Here is a 20,981-nt window from a genome sequence, read left to right as displayed (position 1 = left end):
TGTCAGTTTAAGCTGATGGGAGGTCAAACAGCCAGACAGTACTGAGAGCATCTGCTACTCCATTTTGAATCTTCACTGTCTAAAGTCTACAGTAATTTATACAAGTAAGATTAACATTGAGGAAAGATGAATTGCTCAAATCAATTTCTATAGACAAATCGTAAAGCGCTTAGACTATATTTCCATATCCACACATCCTCACAACCTTAATCATTAACATAGACACAACCTTGGACTGATTTGACATTGAACAAAGTTAATTACTTGGTAATCATTTGAAGAATAGGCTGGCTATGCCAATAAAGGGGGTCATAAGTTGGATAACACAGTAAATTCTCGTGTAATTACCACATGAAGAGGCTGTTCCCAAGGTCCTTGTCATAGTATATCTTTTTAAGTAGCTGTTCAAAGGGTTCAAAATGTTAGGTGTCCCAAGTCAGTGGAGCGCTGAGAGTGGGTATTACACATGAAATGGTTGCCACAACACAATAACCAACTCAGCACAAGCAGCGAATCAGTGACACCCTGTAGCCTCATGAACTGTGAGTCTAAGGAGTCCAACTGTTGTCTGCTGAACTGTGAAGGACAGTGGTAGCCAGCCCTCCTCCTGGAGAGGTAATGGCTGTGCAGGCTTATGCACCAACCAGACTTACCTAAGTCTGAAAGTCTGGCATTTGCCCGACATGCCAGATGGGTAGTCTGCCCCTGGTGCCAAAAGAGAATATGAGTATAGTTTGTAATATGGAAGGAATAATTTTGTACACATGAATTGAAATCAAATGAACAAAATCTCTGAGGAGTCATGCTTAATGAGGTCTCCAGAATCTCACAAAAAAATATGACATCATCAGCATTTCAACAGTGAACATGGGTCAATCATTACAATAAACATTTAAGTATCAATCCACTCCCAGTTAATCCTAATTTGATATGTGTGTCACCCAGGTGAAATATTAGGTCACTAGTGCTAGAAGACTCAATGTAATTTCACTGTTGGTTTTGAATACAGCGCTGCTGTAGCAGTCCTGTGAGAATCAGTGTGCAGATCAAGTCTTAGGAGCTGCATGAGTGACACACATCTTCTTGCCAATCAGTCATAAAGTACCGCACTTTCGGTTCCGCCTATACTTTGCCTGCTGGAATCTCCCCGCTGACGACAAGATAATTCTAGACCGCTGATGAATGAAGATTTCACCTGAGAAAAAAGACCAAAAACAGCTTCAAAATATTTTTTTGGGGGGGGATAACCTGAGGAACTACAATTTGCTCATTCATCTGATGCTGCCTTTCCGTGTTGAAGGATAGTTTGGTGAACTAAATGTGCTAGCTCTGATAGCACCTAAGCTAGTTAGACTGCTAACCACTCCATTTACCTAAAGATGTACTATGCAAAAATGGTCTTGGAGTCTCTGCATTTGAAATAGTTTGTGGTATAGCATGACATACTGTACGCAGAATTCAATATCCACCCAAAATTGTGATTCGCATCAGGACACTAGGCATATGTCGTGGGCCACTACTTCACATGAGAGGCATTTGAACTTTAGCATTAATTTCATTATCAAATAGTAAATATATTAATAAAACCACACAACATATTCTGATAGTGATTTATTGATACAAATGGTGCGTGCAGGCAGTCAATAACGTAACCTCTCACTCCCACTCTGAGCCATTCAGTGGTGTTGTTTATGTATCAGCTAAGTTGTAGCATTAGCAATGGCTTTCAAAAGGAGACAACTCAGAAATGCAGAATTTCTGGAGGACCCCTTGTCTCAGTTCCCTTTGAAGATGCTGGTGGTGATGGAGGCAGACCGATAGAGGATGAAGTACATGAGTTCTGTGGTAGCTGGAAGGCTGCCAGCCATTTCACCCCTCCTGGCCCTGCTGTTTGTGTTGAGTCCCAGTCTGGAGTGCAACGCCACTTGCCATTTCCATCTGAGGCAGTGCTTCAAGTTGTTTCTGACAGAGGAGCTGGTGGGAGACATAATAGAGACCAATCGCTATGCCTTGGAGCTACAGGAGAAGAGAGCCAGGAGTGGGGCAGGGGACAACCACAATTAGTGAAATGTATACCTTCCTGGTTACTGTCCTTCTCATGGGGATAGTAAAGAAGAACTCCCTAAGAGAATACTGGAGCAGAGATCCTATGTTTGCAACTCTCTTCTCTCAAGACTGCTTTCTAGTTCTGCTGCTATGACGACATTTCATCAACAACGCTACTACCATCCTAAATGACCCTTTATACAAAATAACAAAATGTCAACAGCTGGCAGTAAAGTGCCATGACAAACGAGACGTCCATGTCCTCTCCACTGTCCATACAGCAACCATGTCAGCCACAGGGAAGGTGGACCACCTGATGGGAGAGAGAAACAAACCAGACAGAGAAACATCAAACCAGACTGCATGCTTAACTATAACCTCAAAATGGTGGCAGTGGATAAGGCTGACATGATAAACAGCTTTGTGGAATGCACTCAGAAAACGACCAAGTGGTAAAAGATTTTTCCATTTTTCCAGGGTAGCTTCAAAATACAACAAGCCAATACTTCTGACGCAATTGGTATTGTTTTACTGGGCTAATAGAAGAATGCAACTAGCTACATAAGCACGATTGAATATAACACCATAAAGGTTATGACATGAGTAACGTTACCTAACGTGTCCGCGGTTATAAAGAATATACACAAATATATTATGCTCCATACACACAGTGAGCTACAATAGAAACGGTATAACACGACACACAGAAACTATTATAACGTAATAAGGCACTTTGATAGATACGCAATCTGGATTTGAACATGAGTGTCTGTAGTGACGCCTCTAGCACTGAGACGCTGTGCCACTTGGGAGTCATAAGGCCAGGGTAGCTTCAAAATACAACACATACTAATACTTCCCTGACGCAATTAGCATTGTTTTCCAGAGCTAATAGAAGAATATAGCAAGCTACCTAAGCATTGAGTATAACACCATAAATGTTATGAAATGAGTAATGTTACATCGCGTGTCCGCGGTTATAAGGAATATACACAAAAACATTATGCTACAGTAGAAACGACATAACACGACTTGCAGAAACTATCATAATGTAATAAGGCACCTACTTTGATAGAAACACACACATTGGTAATGAAAACAACTTTGATTACGATGCAGGCAACAGATGGAAAATATGGACACGTGTATACAGGACGGGAGATCAGAAAATGTCTGCAGACTTGTACTGCACAAACAATTGGGAAGTGTTTGGGGAATTTTGTCCGGGTCAGAAATGTCGTAAAAATGACTACTTTTATGTGAATGAATGAGGCGGAACACACCTCAATTCAAACTGTTGTTAGAAAATAATTTAAAATGTACAAGTTGAAAACAGTTTATAAATAAAAACAGGCTGCGTGCTTTGGTTTGAAGGCAGTGCGGATTAAATATACTGTTACGTAACAATCACATTCATAAAAAAACGACCGTTAGAGATATTTGGAACTCACACATAAAAGGGGTTAAATTACGAGCCTATTCCATATGTGTGTACCCCTTTAAGATTTCATCTCTCTAGGAAAAATGAAAATCTCCTCAAACCCAAAGGCTAAAAACAAACCAAACATTTCCAGGACTTTTCAATTTTGGTATAAACATGCTTCGCTCCCTTCAAGATTACAGCCCCCAGAAAACATTCCAAAGAAAGACAAGGAATCACTCCTTTTCACAGAAACACCACTTGGGCAGCATTCGTTATACTACCCAGATTCAGAAACCCAAACGACTACAATCAACACCGAATAATAATGATAATTCCACTGTACTCCCTCTAATCATTAGTTTTAAATTTCCTCAAGGGTTATATGTACTTAATTGAACATGTGCTACCCTTGGATACAATACTGTACTTTAAATCTATGAGATTCCCCTACTACTTGACTAGTTTAGCCCAAGCTTGCTTTGCAACATTAAATCCCATTCAGTCTGTCTGCAAACAGTCTCTCAAAGTGCTTGATATGAATACCTGGCCATTAGACCCCCACAACTGTGATTAATGTGCACTGTCCCTGCAAAATAAAATTAACTCAACCTGCAATCCACTTTACTGACCTTACATTGTTCCACGTAATGGAAACAGATTATAATGTTAGAATACATTATCTTTCTGTTCCAATTCACTGGTGTTACCTAAACAATCAAATCAAGAATCAATAACCGGAAACTATCACAACATTTTTACGATTCAACTATTCAGACCTGAATCTCTTACAGCCAAATTTTGCCCAGTGAGCACAATTTGCTCTGCCCTTCTTACCAGTGGATACAAATATAACCTCTCCTCCAGCCATGTTCTGCCTTACTGCTATCGTACGATTAAAACCAAACTTTACAACTGTCCCTTCTTTCGGCTTCAACCTTATGAATTGTTCCAGCCTTCAAAGTATGTAAATCGCCAAAATGTATAACCTACATCAGTCAATCAAAAAGAATAAAAACACAATTCGCAATTATCTCGCCGCTATTATTTAGAATTCATTCGATTTAGGTTAACTGTCTCTTCTGATTCAGTAATTTAATAAGACTCCATTCTCAATACGTTGTTCCAGCAGACCATTTCGGCAAGACAACATATTACATCGAAATCGTCTCGCTATATTATTTAGACTGGATTAGTCTTTCAATTTAACCTAAACAAGCTAATAAAACATTCAGTCTATATCTTAAACACTAACAACCGTATCTTTCCAGGCAAAACCTATCAATCAGAATTCATTTTAGTCTATTGGTGCATAGGCTGAGATGCGAACCCGCGTCTCCCGTGTTGTGGTCAAGAGTTCGACCCCTCGAACACCAACGCTATTGAAATGATTGAGATGCAACTAACCCTATTATGATAATTGTCTGTAGTCGTAAACTCCAGCACGCGCTACCGAGACAATTACCAGAAAATAGCTCTAATTTAAAGGTCCAAGCGTTTCCCCAGCGAGGATTCTCATTGTCTCTGCCTGTCTCTTTCTCTCCCGATTGTCGCGCCTGTCCTTCCCCTTAGTTGAATTACAATTTCGGTGGTTGTGTCATTCTCGGTCACAGTGTTTACAGCCTTAAACTCCCGGGCGAAATGTCCTATCTCATCGCAATTGAAACATTTTCTATCGTCTGATCCTGTCCATTTTTCCCTTCTCTCTTAGGTCCCTTCCCCTTAAGGCCTCCTTTATGTTTGTCTACAATTATCTCGAGGTGATCTGAGTCTGCCTGTAGGCGCCTGACCTTTTTCTCTCTGTTCTTGCCTTTGACCCTCTCTCCTAGCCTTTCTGTCCTTTCTATAGTCTCTGTGATTGTGGCCCACCTTATCGCAGTGCATGCATTGTTCCTCACACTCCTTAGCCAAATGTCCTGGCTTGCTACAGTTGTAACATTTAGGTCCCTCTGTCTTTTCTGTTCAGAGTTCTTTGTCTTTTCTCATCTACCATTAATTCCTGGATTCCCTTGGAGGATTTACTACTCATGTTTATTCAATTACTATTATCCGTCCTATTTTGATCAATTCCTCCCGTTAATCTTTCCTAGAATTTTACAATGATTATTTGTATGAATCCTGATATATTATTTAAATCTCACACTTTACACGACTATAAGTTCTACTTATTCTTAGTTATGACTTTGACTGATAAATATATCTGTGTGCTTTTAAAATTCTGATTAAATTACTACTATGTGTCTCACTATTGATGTGTATGTCACTACTCCCTATGTGTGAGCTCACACTGTATGTTTCTATCTCTTAACCTGTGTGCTTTTCCTTTCTTGAAACTTTATCTATAGAGTTGTCTTTCAATCGGACATTAGATCTCACCGTTTATAAGCTATTTTCCAGGGGTCGTAAACCCCTAGTCAGCCGCCTATTTTTCTGTTGTTCCTTGTTCTTTTGACATTAATATCTCATAACTCACTCCACTATATTAGGTTTCCCTTCTTTCTCAATTTTTTGGACTTTATGTCAGTATTTTCTTTTGAATCGGATCTATGGCTAATTCACTTTTGTTAATTGACCATTTATTTGTTTGCATAGAATTACCGTCCTCTCTCACAAACCTTAGCAATATCCTCACACTTTAGGTATGTCTTTTGAATTGTCTTTTTAATTTACCACATGTTAATTAACCATTTAAGTTCTCCTATTTGCACAAACTCCCCGTCCTAACTCACAGCACCTATTTATATCCCTTGCTAATAACCTCTCGGCCATCCCTCAAATAACCTTTCGGCCATTCCACAGACCTCAATTATTAAACTATTTTTATTTATGGTAGTGCACATGTACCTCAGGTCATTGCGGGCCTGCTCACTCAATCGATTTTTGGTTAATGCACAAAATAAAAGCCTCCTAGTGAACCTGTTTAGAATAACTAAGCTCCTATTATTGATATATTCTAAGTATTTAGAACATCAAATCAAGGATATGTTAATTCATTCCCCTAAATTTGTGAATAAAGATTACTGACCTTGTCTTGAAGACTGGGAAAAGCAATGTTGGTTGGATCCCGTCACTGTCTCTGCCGACCTTAGGTATATACCGGCCTGTTATGGAACCCCAATGTCAGGGGACAGGTCTTTAATTCACGGGTCAACGACCCGCCCATGTACGGTATTTCAGCGTGGTACCTTCGGACGGCAGGGACAGGTATTGGGATCCGGCTTCGAAGGACCAAATTGTCACGAGAATTATGTTCTCGATGTTCATAAACCAATTCAATTAACTACTCACCCTGTTAACCAGGATTTGGAATATGTAGTGGAGCGGGATGAGAGCTTCAAGTTCCTTGGTGTCCACATAACCAACAAACCATCATGGCACAAACACACCAAGACAGTCGTGAAGAGGGCATGACAAAACCTTTCCCCCCAAGGAGACTGAAAAGATTTGGCATGGCCCCTAGATCCTCAAAAGTTTCTACAGCTGCACCGTCAAGAGCATCCTGACCTAATGCATCAACGCCTGGTATGGCAACTGCTCGGCATCTGATAATAAGGTGCTACAGAGGGGGGTGCATACGACCCTGTACATCATTGGTGCCAGAGGAAAGCCCATCAAATTGCCAGAGACTCCAGTCACCCAAGTCATGGACTGTTTCTTCTGCTGCCACACAGCAACCGGTACCAGAGCGCCAAGTCGAGGACCAAAAGGCTCCTTAACAGCTTATACCCCCAAGCCGCAAGACTGCTGAAAAATTCATCAAAATGGCCACCGGACTATTTACATTGACACACCCCCTTCACCATTTGTTTGTACACCTCTGCTACTCATTGTTTATTATCTATGCATAGTTACTTCACCCCTACCTCCATGTACAAATTACCTCGACTAACCTGTACCCCCGCGCATTGACTCGGTACCGGTACCCCTTGTATATAGCCTCATTATTGTTATTTTCTGTTGCTTTTTATTATTATTTTTTTTACTTTAGTTTATTTGGTAAACATTTTCTCAACTCTTGCTTGAACTGCACTGTTGGTTAAGGGCTTGTAGATAAGCATTTAGCGGTAAGGTCTACACTTGTTGTATTCGGGGCAAACAAAGTTTGATTTGATTTGTAATCTTTGGTTGTTTAGCAAATGGCCTCACATGTAAATCCTTAAAGATTATAGGGAGGATGTGAACAATGCTGAATGGGTGTAGACAAAGAGCTCTCCAGTAGGTGTACCAAAACATTCAAGGGACATGTTCTCAAAACTACTTAAAGTATAGGGGGCAGCATTTTCACTTTTGGATAAATAGCATGCCCAATTTCAACTTCCTGCTACTCATGCCAATAATATAAGATATGCATATTATTATTAGATTTGGATAGAACACACTGAAGTTTCTAAAACTGTTTGAATCATGTCTTCGAGTCTAACAGTGTAACGGTTCTCGTCTGTCGATGGAGAAGCGGAACAAAATGCAGCGTGGTGGTTATTCATGTTCTTAAATAATAAAAATGAACTAGACATGAAATAACTAACAAAACAAAGAACGAACGTGGAAACCTATACAGCCTATCTGGTGAACACAAACACAGAGACAGGAACAATCACCCACGAAATACTCAAAGAATATGGCTGCCTAAATAGGGTTCCCAATCAGAGACAATGATAAACACCTGCCTCTGATTGAGAACCACTCCAGACAGCCATAGACTATGCTAGATACCCCCACTAAACCACACACCCAATACCTAACAAAACCCCAAGACAAAACACACCACAATAAACCCATGTCACACCCTGACCTGACCAAATAAATAAAGACAAACACAATATATTTCGACCAGGGCGTGATAAACAGAACCCATGTAGCAGGCAAAACCCAGAGGACTAACCGTTCAGATTTTTATTTTTTAGGTCTCTGTCTGTTCACTGAGATTTCGTTGGCAAACAATATTTCTTAGGAACTTGTTTTCAGTTCCTACCACTTCCACTGGATGTCACCAGTCTTTGGAATTTGGTTGAGGTTATTCATTTCTGTAATGAAGAAGTAGGGCCAACTAGGAACTGGGTAACACTGTTGAGAGTTGCGCAAGACTTGAAAAGTAGCGTTGGTTTGTTCTGTTCCTGTATTTAACACAGATAGACCCGTGTTCAATTTGATCAATTATTAACGTTTAAAAATACCTAAAGTAGTATTACAAAAGTAGTTTGAAATATTTTGGCAAAGTTTATAGGCAACTTTTGAAATATTTTGTAGTGACTTTGCGCATTTTGGAAGCTGTTTTTTTCTGTATCAAATGCGCCAAATAAATTGACATTTTGGATATATATGGACGGAATTAATTGAACAAAAGGACCAATTGTTATATTTATGTGACATATTGGAGTGCCAACAAAAAAATCTTGTCAGAGGTAAGGCATGTTTTATATTTTATTTCTGCATTTTGTGTAGCGCCTGCAGGGTTTGTTTACTGTTGTGCTATCATCAGAAATTACTTCTTATGCTTTCGCCGAAAAGCCTTTTTAAAATCTGACATGTTGGCTGGATTCACAACGAACGTAGCTTTAATTGAGTATCTTACATGTGTGATTTAATGAAAGTTAGATTTTTATATCAGTTTATTTGAATTTGCCGCTGCATTTTCCCTGGTTTTTGGCCAAGTGGGACGCACGCGTCCCCTATACCATAAAAAGTTAAACTAGATGTGTTATGTTTTATTGCACTTTTAGCCCTTAGTTAACCTCTCTAGGGTACGTGAAACTGCAGGGAGCCAAATTCAAAACAACAGAAACGACACCATTTTAATGTTTTGAAAAATAACGCTCCTAAAGTAAACGGCCAATTTCTCAGGACCAGATGCTAGAATATGCATATAATTGACAGATTAGGATAGAAAACACTCTAAAGTTTCCAAAACTGTCAGAATATTGTCTGTGAGTATAGGAAGAATCCTGGAGTGTCAGCTAAAGACTTACTAAAATCTCTGGAACATGCTAACATCTCTGTTTACGAGTCTACGATATGTAAAACACTAAACAGGAATGCTGTTCATGTGAGGATATTGCTGCACGTCTGAAGTTTGCAAAAGTACACTTGGATGTTCCACAGCGCTACTAGCAAAATATTCAGTGGACAAATGAAACTACAGTTGACTTGTTTGGATGGAACACACAACAATATGTGTGGAGAAAAAAGGCACAGCACATCACCATCCAAACTTCATCTCAACTGCAAGTAAGTTGGAAGGAGCATCATGGTTTGGGTCTGCTTTGCTGCCTCAGGGCCTAGACAGCTTGCTATCGTCGACGGAAAAATGAATTCCCAAGTTTATTAAGACATTTTGCAGGAGAATGTTAGGCTCTTTGTCCACCAATTGAAGCTCAACAGAAGTTGGATGATGCAACAGGACAACGACCCAAAACACAAATGTAAATCAACAACAGAAGAAAATACGCCTTCTGGAGTGGCCCAGTCAGATTCCTGACCTCAACACGATTGAGATGCTGTGAAATGACCTCAAGAGAGCAGTACACACCAGACGTCCCAAGAATATTGCTGAACTGAAATAGTTTTGTAAAGAGGAATGGTCCAAAATTCCTCCTGTTGTGTAGGTCTGATCCGCAACTACAGAAAATGTTTGGTTAAGGTTATTGCTGCCAAAGGACGGTCAACCAGTTATTAAATCCAAAGGTTCACATACTTTTTCCACCCTGCACTGGGAATGTTTACACAGTGTTCAATAAAGACATGAAAACGTATAATTGTTTGTGTGTTATTAGTGTAAGCACACTAGGTTTGTCTATTGTTGTGTTCTAGATTAAGATCAAATCAAATTATGACCAATTTATGCAGAAATCCAGGTATTTACAAAGGGTTCACATGGTTTTTACATTTACATTTACATTTAAGTCATTTAGCAGACGCTCTTATCCAGAGCGACTTACAAATTGGTGAATTCACCTTCTGACATCCAGTGGAACAGCCACTTTACAATAGTGCATCTAAATCATTAAGGGGGGGTGATGAGAAGGATTACTTATCTTATCCTAGGTATTCCTTGAAGAGGTGTGGTTTCAGGTGTCTCCGGAAGGTGGTGATTGACTCCGCTGTCCTGGCGTCGTGAGGGAGTTTGTTCCACCATTGGGGGGCCAGAGCAGCGAACAGTTTTGACTGGGCTGAGCGGGAACTGTACTTCCTCAATGGTAGGGAGGCGAGCAGGCCAGAGGTGGATGAACGCAGTGCCCTTGCTTGGGTGTAGGGCCTGATCAGAGCCTGGAGGTACTGCGGTGCCGTTCCCCTCACAGCTCCGTAGGCAAGCACCATGGTCTTGTAGCGGATGCGAGCTTCAACTGGAAGCCAGTGGAGAGAGCGGAGGAGCGGGGTGACGTGAGAGAACTTGGGAAGGTTGAACACCAGACGGGCTGCGGCGTTCTGGATGAGTTGTAGGGGTTTAATGGCACAGGCAGGGAGCCCAGCCAACAGCGAGTTGCAGTAATCCAGACGGGAGATGACAAGTGCCTGGATTAGGACCTGCGCCGCTTCCTGTGTGAGGCAGGGTCGTACTCTGCGGATGTTGTAGAGCATGAACCTACAGGAACGGGCCACCGCCATGATGTTGGTTGAGAACGACAGGGTGTTGTCCAGGATCACGCCAAGGTTCTTAGCGCTCTGGGAGGAGGACACAATGGAGTTGTCAACCGTGATGGCGAGATCATGGAACGGGCAGTCCTTCCCCGGGAGGAAGAGCAGCTCCGTCTTGCCGAGGTTCAGCTTGAGGTGGTGATCCGTCATCCACACTGATATGTCTGCCAGACATGCAGAGATGCGATTCGCCACCTGGTCATCAGAAGGGGGAAAGGAGAAGATTAATTGTGTGTCGTCTGCATAGCAATGATAGGAGAGACCATGTGAGGTTATGACAGAGCCAAGTGACTTGGTGTATAGCGAGAATAGGAGAGGGCCTAGAACAGAGCCCTGGGGGACACCAGTGGTGAGAGCGCGTGGCGAGGAGACAGATTCTCGCCACGCCACCTGGTAGGAGCGACCTGTCAGGTAGGACGCAATCCAAGCGTGGGCCGCGCCGGAGATGCCCAACTCGGAGAGGGTGGAGAGGAGGATCTGATGGTTCACAGTATCGAAGGCAGCCGATAGGTCTAGAAGGATGAGAGCAGAGGAGAGAGAGTTAGCTTTAGCAGTGCGGAGCGCCTCCGTGATACAGAGAAGAGCAGTCTCAGTTGAATGACTAGTCTTGAAACCTGACTGATTTGGATCAAGAAGGTCATTCTGAGAGAGATAGTGGGAGAGCTGGCCAAGGACGGCACGTTCAAGAGTTTTGGAGAGAAAAGAAAGAAGGGATACTGGTCTGTAGTTGTTGACATCGGAGGGATCGAGTGTAGGTTTTTTCAGAAGGGGTGCAACTCTCGCTCTCTTGAAGACGGAAGGGACGTAGCCAGCGGTCAGGGATGAGTTGATGAGCGAGGTGAGGTAAGGGAGAAGGTCCCCGGAAATGGTCTGGAGAAGAGAGGAGGGGATAGGGTCAAGCGGGCAGGTTGTTGGGCGGCCGGCCGTCACAAGAAGCGAGATTTCATCTGGAGAGAGAGGGGAGAAAGAGGTCAGAGCACAGGGTAGGGCAGTGTGAGCAGAACCAGCGGTGTCGTTTGACTTAGCAAACGAGGATCGGATGTCGTCGACCTTCTTTTCAAAATGGTTGACGAAGTCATCTGCAGAGAGGGAGGAGGGGGGAGGGGGAGGAGGATTCAGGAGGGAGGAGAAGGTGGCAAAGAGCTTCCTAGGGTTAGAGGCAGATGCTTGGAATTTAGAGTGGTAGAAAGTGGCTTTAGCAGCAGAGACAGAGGAGGAAAATGTAGAGAGGAGGGAGTGAAAGGATGCCAGGTCCGCAGGGAGGCGAGTTTTCCTCCATTTCCGCTCGGCTGCCCGGAGCTCTGTTCTGTGAGCTCGCAATGAGTCATCGAGCCACGGAGCGGGAGGGGAGGACCGAGCCGGCCTGGAGGATAGGGGACATAGAGAGTCAAAGGATGCAGAAAGGGAAGAGAGGAGGGTTGAGGAGGCAGACTCAGGAGAAAGGTTGGAGAAGGTATGAGCAGAGGGAAGAGATGATAGGATGGAAGAGGAGAGAGTAGCGGGGGAGAGAGAGCGAAGGTTGGGACGGCGCGATACCATCCGAGTAGGGGCAGTGTGGGAAGTGTTGGATGAGAGCGAGAGGGAAAAGGATACAAGGTAGTGGTCGGAGACTTGGAGGGGAGTTGCAATGAGGTTAGTGGAAGAACAGCATCTAGTAAAGATGAGGTCGAGCGTATTGCCTGCCTTGTGAGTAGGGGGGAAGGTGAGAGGGTGAGGTCAAAAGAGGAGAGGAGTGGAAAGAAGGAGGCAGAGAGGAATGAGTCAAAGGTAGACGTGGGGAGGTTAAAGTCGCCCAGGACTGTGAGAGGTGAGCCGTCCTCAGGAAAGGAGCTTATCAAGGCATCAAGCTCATTGATGAACTCTCCGAGGGAACCTGGAGGGCGATAAATGATAAGGATGTTAAGCTTGAAAGGGCTGGTAACTGTGACAGCATGGAATTCAAAGGAGGCGATAGATAGATGGGTAAGGGAGAGAGAGAGAATGACCACTTGGGAGAGATGAGGATCCCGGTGCCACCACCCCGCTGACCAGAAGCTCTCGGGGTGTGCGAGAACACGTGGGCGGACGAAGAGAGAGCAGTAGGAGTAGCAGTGTTATCTGTGGTGATCCATGTTTCCGTCAGTGCCAGGAAGTCGAGGGACTGGAGGGAGGCATAGGCTGAGATGAACTCTGGACTGTGCCTTTTTCTTGCCACTGAACATCTCAAGTGCGACATGTAAATTAAAACAACTTTGTGAGACATTGACCCAACAGATTTTGATGCTGCATTTTAAAGTATTTACTCTGTGTAAATCTCAACTGTAAATTCAGCCCTAACAAAACTATCAAATCGACCCTTAATCCCCAAACTTTTACTCAGAGAGCAAGTGAAGCGTGGCTGCAGTTTTAAAATGTTTTGCATTGTGTGGTGCTCAATCAATGGATCTGTTCCTTTCTTCCTCTCCATCCCTCTCCTGGTGAACGTGCCCTGTGTGTGCCCTGCCAGCGTGTGGCCCTGTGTCCTGCCTCTGTTTGGCTGGTTATTAATGGCAGCAGGTGCTCTGGCGGACTCATGACTCCACTGCCCCTGATCTCCTCTGGCACATGGGGCAATTACTCTGCATCCCTGCCAGCTTCCCTCCTCTCCCCTGGCACCACTGGACCGCTGATTATACAAAGCTGCCAGTGACATTTAGCAGGCAGATATGTTTTTTTTGTGGACTGTGCCTTCTTTTGAAGGAAAAATAAGGAAGAATGAAAAAGAAAAAAATAACTTGCAGGAGCAGTGTTGAACTTCAGATTGGGAGACAAATGTAATTTCCACTTTGATGTTTGTTCAGAGCGTTCATTGGAGAGTATTTGGGCAGCAAAGAGAAAGGGGCTCGAAGGGAATGTCTCCTTCATAAACAGTGCATTCGGAAAGTATTCAGACACCTTGACTTTTTCCACATTTTGTTACGTTACAGCCTTATTCAAAAAACATTGACATTGTTTTATCCCCTCAATCTACACACTATACTCCATAATGACAAAACTAAAACATTTTCATAAGTGCTCAGACCCTTTACTCAGTACTTTGTTGAAGCACCTTTGGACAATTACAGCCTCGAGTCTTCTTGGGTATAACGCTACAAGCTTGGCACACCTGTATTTGAGGACTTTTTCCCATTCTTCTCTTCAGATCATCTCTGTCAGCTATTTTCAAGTCTCCAGAGACGTTTGATCTGGTTAAAGTCTGGGCGCTGGCTGGCCATTCAGACACGTCCCGAAGCCTCTCCTGCGTTGTCTTGGCTGTGTGCTCAGGGTCATTGTTCTGTTGGAAAGAGAACCTTTAATTGCTCTGGAGAAGGTTTTCAACAAGGATCTATCTGTACTTTGCTACGTCCATCTTTCCCTCGATCTTGACGAGTCTCCCAGTCCCTGCCGCTGAAAAACATCCCATCAGCATGATACTACCACCATGCTTCACTGGAGGGATGGTGCCAGGCTTCCTCCAGACGTAACTCTTGGCATTCAGGCCTTGTTTCTCACGGTCTGAGAGTCCTTTAGGTGCCAGGCTGTCATGTGCCTTTTACCGAGGAGTGGATCTGTCTGGCCACTCTACCATAAAGGCCTGATTAGTGGAGTGTTAACAGAGATGGTTGTCCTTCTGGAAGGTTCTTCCATCTCCACAGAGGAACCCCTGAGCTGTGTCAGAGTGACCATTACGTTTTGATCATCGCCCAGACCAAGACCCTTCTCCCCCGATTGCTCAGTTTGGAGGGCGGCCAGCTCTTGGAAGGGTTCCAAACTTATTCCATTTAAGAACTGACTTGTAAGTCGCTTTGGACAAAAGCGTCTGCTAAATGGGATATATTATTATTATTATTATTATAAGAACGATGGAGGCCATTGGTTCCTGGGGACCTTCAATGCTGCAGACATTTTGTGGTACCCTTCCCCATATCTGTGCCTCAACACAACCTGGACCTCTACGGACAATTATTTCGACCTCATTGCTTGGTTTTTGGTCTGACATGCAGTGTCAGGTGTGTGCCTTTCCAAATCATGTCCAATCAATTGAATTTACCACAGTTGACTCCAAATCAAGTTGTATGAACATCTCAATGATGATCAATGGAAAAGGATGCACCGGAGCTCAATATCAAAGTGTCTGAATTGTTATGTAAATTAGGTATTTCTGCTTTTTATTTGTAATACATTTGCAAACATTTCTAAAAACCTGTTTTCGCTTTGTCATTATTGGTTATTATGTGTAGATTGATAAGGATTTATTTTATAAGACTAACTTAACAAATGTGGTAAAAGTCAACAGGTCTCAATACTTTCCGAATGCACTGTGTAATATTAAACCACTTAAACACATAGAATTTAATCCGGGCGCATCTTTGGTATTCGAAGCGGGGGGGGAGGAGGATTTTTTTTTAAATCCAGGCGTCTGCATGGTCCTACAGCACACTGTTGCCTCGTTTTGTATCATGTTCCAACGATAAAACTGGGGGGACAAAAATAGAATTTCAGAATGTGGGGGTGACATGTCCCCAGGGAATGCTGGCTTTGGACATGTGTGTACAATCATGAAATAGTTATATTACCATTACCTCGACATTAGCAGAGTACAGTTTTTGAGATGATTCTTGCTGATTATGACCTTCAATATAACTCACATGCACACTCATTTCACTTACAATTTCAGTGCCCAGCGTCAACCTGGGCCGGCCCCTCGTTTATTTTGGTGTTGGGCTGTGAACTGGTTAGCTTGTTAAATCCTGGAATGAGGCAGCCCTCACCTTTCTCCCAACACACCGTGCCCAGGAGGCTAGCAGGTATCAGCGGCCATCCAGGTGTGAATCAAAGGATACCTGCTTCAAAAACCCCAAATTCACCAGGGGCACTGACCTTTTAGATTTCCTGTCTGAATGTGCTGGTGATGACTCTTATAGTGAGTCACACAGGGCTGATTTGATTTTTTTCCGGTCAATAGATAATTCATAACTGATTTATTATACAGGCATTTCACTGGTTTGGGAGAGGTTTAGTACCTTCTCTCTCTGTTTTATCCAGGTTATCTAGTTATAGCTGGGTGAGCTTGCTTCACAGTATTCCCATCAAGCTACTGTATGTCTATATATTTTTTGGGCAAAGCACAGCACATATACCAGGCTCCAGTGTTGACAAACCTAAACTCAATAATATCCTTGAATTTCATTTGTTCCAGTTTTCAATTAATTACAGTGATCTGGTGAACATCCATGGTGGAAAAGAGGGCTTTATTCCAATGGAGATGGATGGCACAGTTTATCAAAAAAGGCTTGACGAGAAACACCACAAATACTGCTCCATAGCTAATTTACATCTTCAGTCCCTGTTTTATCATAATGTCCAAGTTCCTGATATGGGTTAAGTAGTCAGAGTTTTGACTGAATACATTTTTTTAAACTGTAAAACTAAATGTTCTTGATAGTTGACAATTGGTTCAATTGCAGTCACGCTCTCTGGGAAGAAACTATCTTTTTCTTGATAAAATTCATGTTGTGCTATTTGTGACAGTTTCAGACATGTTTAAATCACACTTATGGGTGCTTTTAAAAGCTATCACAGAAATGTCAAAGAGCAATTTGACATCTCATAGCAAAAATGTCAATGCTGCCAATCTGAGACAAGCAGCCCTCCACAGATGCATTTTGTACATGACAGCAGCATATGTAGATTTCCTGGAACCATGAGAGCACCGTCCCAGTGTGGTACTGGGCTGTTTTTATCACCTGCTGGAGGGCCTTGTGGTCGTGGACGGAGCAATTCCTGGAGCAGGATGTTACACTTCCGGTCAGGACACTCAATGGTGCAGCAGTAGTATTTGGAGAGGACCCTGGGCAGCATGGCACATTTCTTCAGCCGCCTTAGAGTGAGGGTGTTGTTGGTGGTCCGTGACAACTCCTCAGTGATGTTGACGCCAAGGAACTTAAAATGTGTGACTCTCTACTGCAGTCCCATTGTTGTGGATCGGTGCATATTCCCTCCTCTGCTTCATACAATCATGATGCCTACCTCCATAAATTTATTAGGCCCTCATCTATGGATTTCACATGACTGGGCAGGGGTACAGCCATAGGTGGGCCTTGGAGGGCATTGGGGAGCTAGGCCCAGCCAATCAGAATAAGTTTTCCTCCCAAATTAGCTTTATTACAGACAGAAATATTCCTTAGCACGCCCCAACAACCCTTCAGATGATCCTGCAATGTGTAGAAGCCGGATGTGGAGGTCCTGGGCTGACGTGGTTACACATGATCTGCGGTTTTGAGGCTGGTTGGGCGTACTGCCAAATTCACCAAAACAACGTTGGAGGCAGCTTATGGTAGAGAAATTAACATAGAATGCTCTGGTACACATTCCTGCAGTCAGCATGCCTATTGCATGCTCCCTCAAAACTTGAGACCTCTGTGGCAATGTGTTGTGTTACAAAACTGCACATTTAAAATGTCCTTAGTGTCTGCAGCACAAGGTGCACCTGTGTAATGATCATGCTGATCAATCAACTACAATTTTATTTGTCATAAAACAGTGTAGACCTTACAGTGAAATGCTTACTTACAAGCCCTTAACTTCTTAGTGACAGGGGGCAGTATTTTCACGTCCAGATGAAATGCATGCCCAAATGCAACTGCCTGCTTCTCATCCTCAGAAGACAAGATAGGCATATTAATATTAGATATGGATAGAAAACACTCTGACGTTTCTAAAACTGGTTGAGTCATGTCTGTGAGTATAACAGAACTTACAGTATTTAGCAGGCCAGACCCAGAGGACAAACCATTCAGATTTTTTTTGAGGTCCCTCACTTTTCAATGGGTTTTCATTGGGAATCCAGATTTCTAAGGGACTTTCTTGCAGTTTCCATCGCTTCCACTGGATGTCACCAGTCTTTAGAAATTGATTGAGGTTTTTCCCTTGTGTAATGAAGATGTACGGCCAACTAGGAACTGGGTAACACTGTTGAGAGTTGCGCAAGACTTGAAAAGTAGTGTTGGTTTGTTGTGATCCTGTATTGAACACAGATTGACCCATCTTCAATTTGATTGATTATTAACGTTTAAAAATACCGAAAGTTGTATTACAAAAGTAGTTTGAAATATTTTGGCAAAGTTTATAGGCAACTTTTGGAATATTTTGTAGTGACATCTCGCTTTTCGTAAGCTGTTTTCTGGATCTAACGCGCCAAATAAATTGACATTTTGGATATATATGGATGGAATTAATCATGATGTTTATGGGACATATTGGAGTGCCAACAAAAAAAGCGAGGGTAACTTGAAGTGTACTGTTATACAGGCTCTTGACCAGAAAGCTAGCTAGAGTTTGGTTTCCTCATGTATTGAACACAGATCATCCCGTCTTCAATTTGATCTATTATTTACGTTAAGTGTACCCCTTCAGAAGCCAAAATATAAGCTTGTTTTTCTTCAATGTCTCTAAGAGATGAAATCAGAAAGTAATACAAATTATAGAAAGGATAACACAAAATGTTGTTTAAAAAAAAAATTATATGTAATTTTATGAAGGCATAGAATGCCTTTACGTTTACCCACTGAGCATACTGTATGCCTCAAGGTCCTTTAGGGTTTGCTGAGGAAAAGTGAGAGTGGACATCTCTATTGATGTATTTGTTCATGTCAATTCTGTCTCAGGGTGTCCACTGATCTTTATATATTGAAAATACTCAAAAAAATATGGTCTAAGAATATGTATCTATTCATCTCATGTTCACATGTTATATTCTTGTTATGATCTGTCATGGGCATGACATCTAGGGTGGAATAATTTCTCTGTATTTCACAATTGTTCCATACAGAAAATGAATCCCTTTTCTCCCAGGTAACCCGGTATTTTCCGCCAAAATCGGAAGTGTTGGATTTGATTAGAGATTTAATTGAACATTCAAGCTTGAGCCTGATGTGCCCTACATTAAAGACATTTTATGAGCCCAAGCCCAAAAAAGCCCAAATGATCCAATACATATATTAATATAGGCTACCGCACATTACGCAAAACAGAGAGACATTAAAGCCCATAGATGTAGCTTTCTTGGGTAAATCAAGTAAACAAGCTCCTTGAATAATATAGGACTAAAATTAGATGCAGACGATTTACAATTCTCTTCACCAAGATTGATTGCTATAGTCTTTCCGCCACGGCGTGTTCGTTCTTCTTTCAAACTCCCCATGAGTTCAGTTGGCTAATGTATTTAACATTCAGAAAACATGAGCTTCGTCGCTCTTCGAATTGTCTATTGGTATAAGAAATGGAAGAAGTAAAATGTCCAGCAAGCTATTCTAATCTAGCTTTTCCTATATGGGACTCCAAGAGCTAATGAACATTTATTAAGGAGAGAGGGCAACGGAGCACAGGTGGGTGCATATTGCGCAAGAGACAGAGGTTATTTAGAAGCTTATTATTCATAACCCATCATTCAGTAGCTATATATAAGGCTAATACGGCATTGCATTTCTTATCTGAAAGAGGTAGGCTAGGACATATATCTCAATCTTGTACAGGATTTTGATGCAATTTGAATGGAATTGATGAGAGAGGGTAAGACTGCTTGTCTTACTGCTCTGATTTAAAGCAATGATATTCGAGTGATAGGCTGTTTCAAAACTCTGCAGCTGGAATACAAAAAGACTTTACAAAGAAAAAAATGAAGGTGACCCCCAAAAGCCAGATGTAGATGTGGAAATTGGTCCTTATATTACTGTAGAATAGGCTATGCTGCAGCAAATGTAAGCCTACCTGTCACAAGAAAAAGAGTTACCATGATGAGATAGGTCTACATGCATTGTGAACTGCACATTCTGAGATGGGCTGTCTGTTCCCACCATGAGCATTGATTGATCATGCAGAGACCAGAGAGAAGGCCGTAGAGAAACCATATTTAGACATTGCATATCATTTAACAGTTCCATTTTACGTCATGCTGTTGATAAATTATTTATCCCAAGAAAATGGAGTGGTTTTGGGTGGAAAATCTCGGTAACCAGGTTCCCACCATTTAACCCTAATGACCTCACTATCTAAAGTAGAGGTCGACAGATTAATTAGGGCCGATTTCAAGTTTTCATAACAATCGGAAATCGGTATTTTTGGACACCGATTTGGACATTTATTTTTTATTTTTACACCTTTATTTTATCTTTATTTAACTAGGCAAGTCAGTTAAGAACACATTCTTATTTTCAATGACGGCCTAGGAACGGTGGATTAACTGCCTTGTTCAGGGGCAGAACGACAGATTCAACCTTACAGTTAACTAGTCCAACGCTCTAACCACCTGATTACATTACACTCCACGAGGAGACTGCCTGTTGCGCGAATGCAGTAGAAGCCAAGGTAAGTTGCTAGCTAGCATTAAACTTATCTTATAAAAAACAATCAATCAATCATAATCACTAGTTAACTACACATTACTAGTTTATCTAGCGTGTCCTGTGTTGCATATAATTGATCCAATGTGTACCTAACCATAAACATCAATGCCTTTCTTAAAATCAATATAACATCAATATTTTTATTTCAAACGTCACTCGCTCTGAGACTTGGAGTAGTTATTCTCCTTGCTCTGCATGGGTAACGCTGCTTCGAGTCCAGGTAGGAGCGAGGAGAGGGACGGAAGCTATACTGTTGAACTGTCAATACTAAAGTGCCTATAAGAATGTCCTATTGTCAAAGGTTAATGAAATAAAAACGGTATAGAGAGAAATAGTCCTTTTAATAACTACAACCTAAAAGTTCTTACCTGGGAATATTGAAGACTCATGATAAAAGGAACCACTAGCTTTCATATGTTCTCATGTTCTGAGCAAGGAACTTAAACGTTAGCTTTCTTACATGGCACATTTCGCACTTTTAC

The sequence above is a fragment of the Oncorhynchus masou genome, chromosome 31 (genome assembly GCF_036934945.1).
Source record: "Oncorhynchus masou masou isolate Uvic2021 chromosome 31, UVic_Omas_1.1, whole genome shotgun sequence".
Taxonomy (NCBI): domain Eukaryota; kingdom Metazoa; phylum Chordata; class Actinopteri; order Salmoniformes; family Salmonidae; genus Oncorhynchus; species Oncorhynchus masou.
This window is presented reverse-complemented; position numbering follows the sequence as displayed.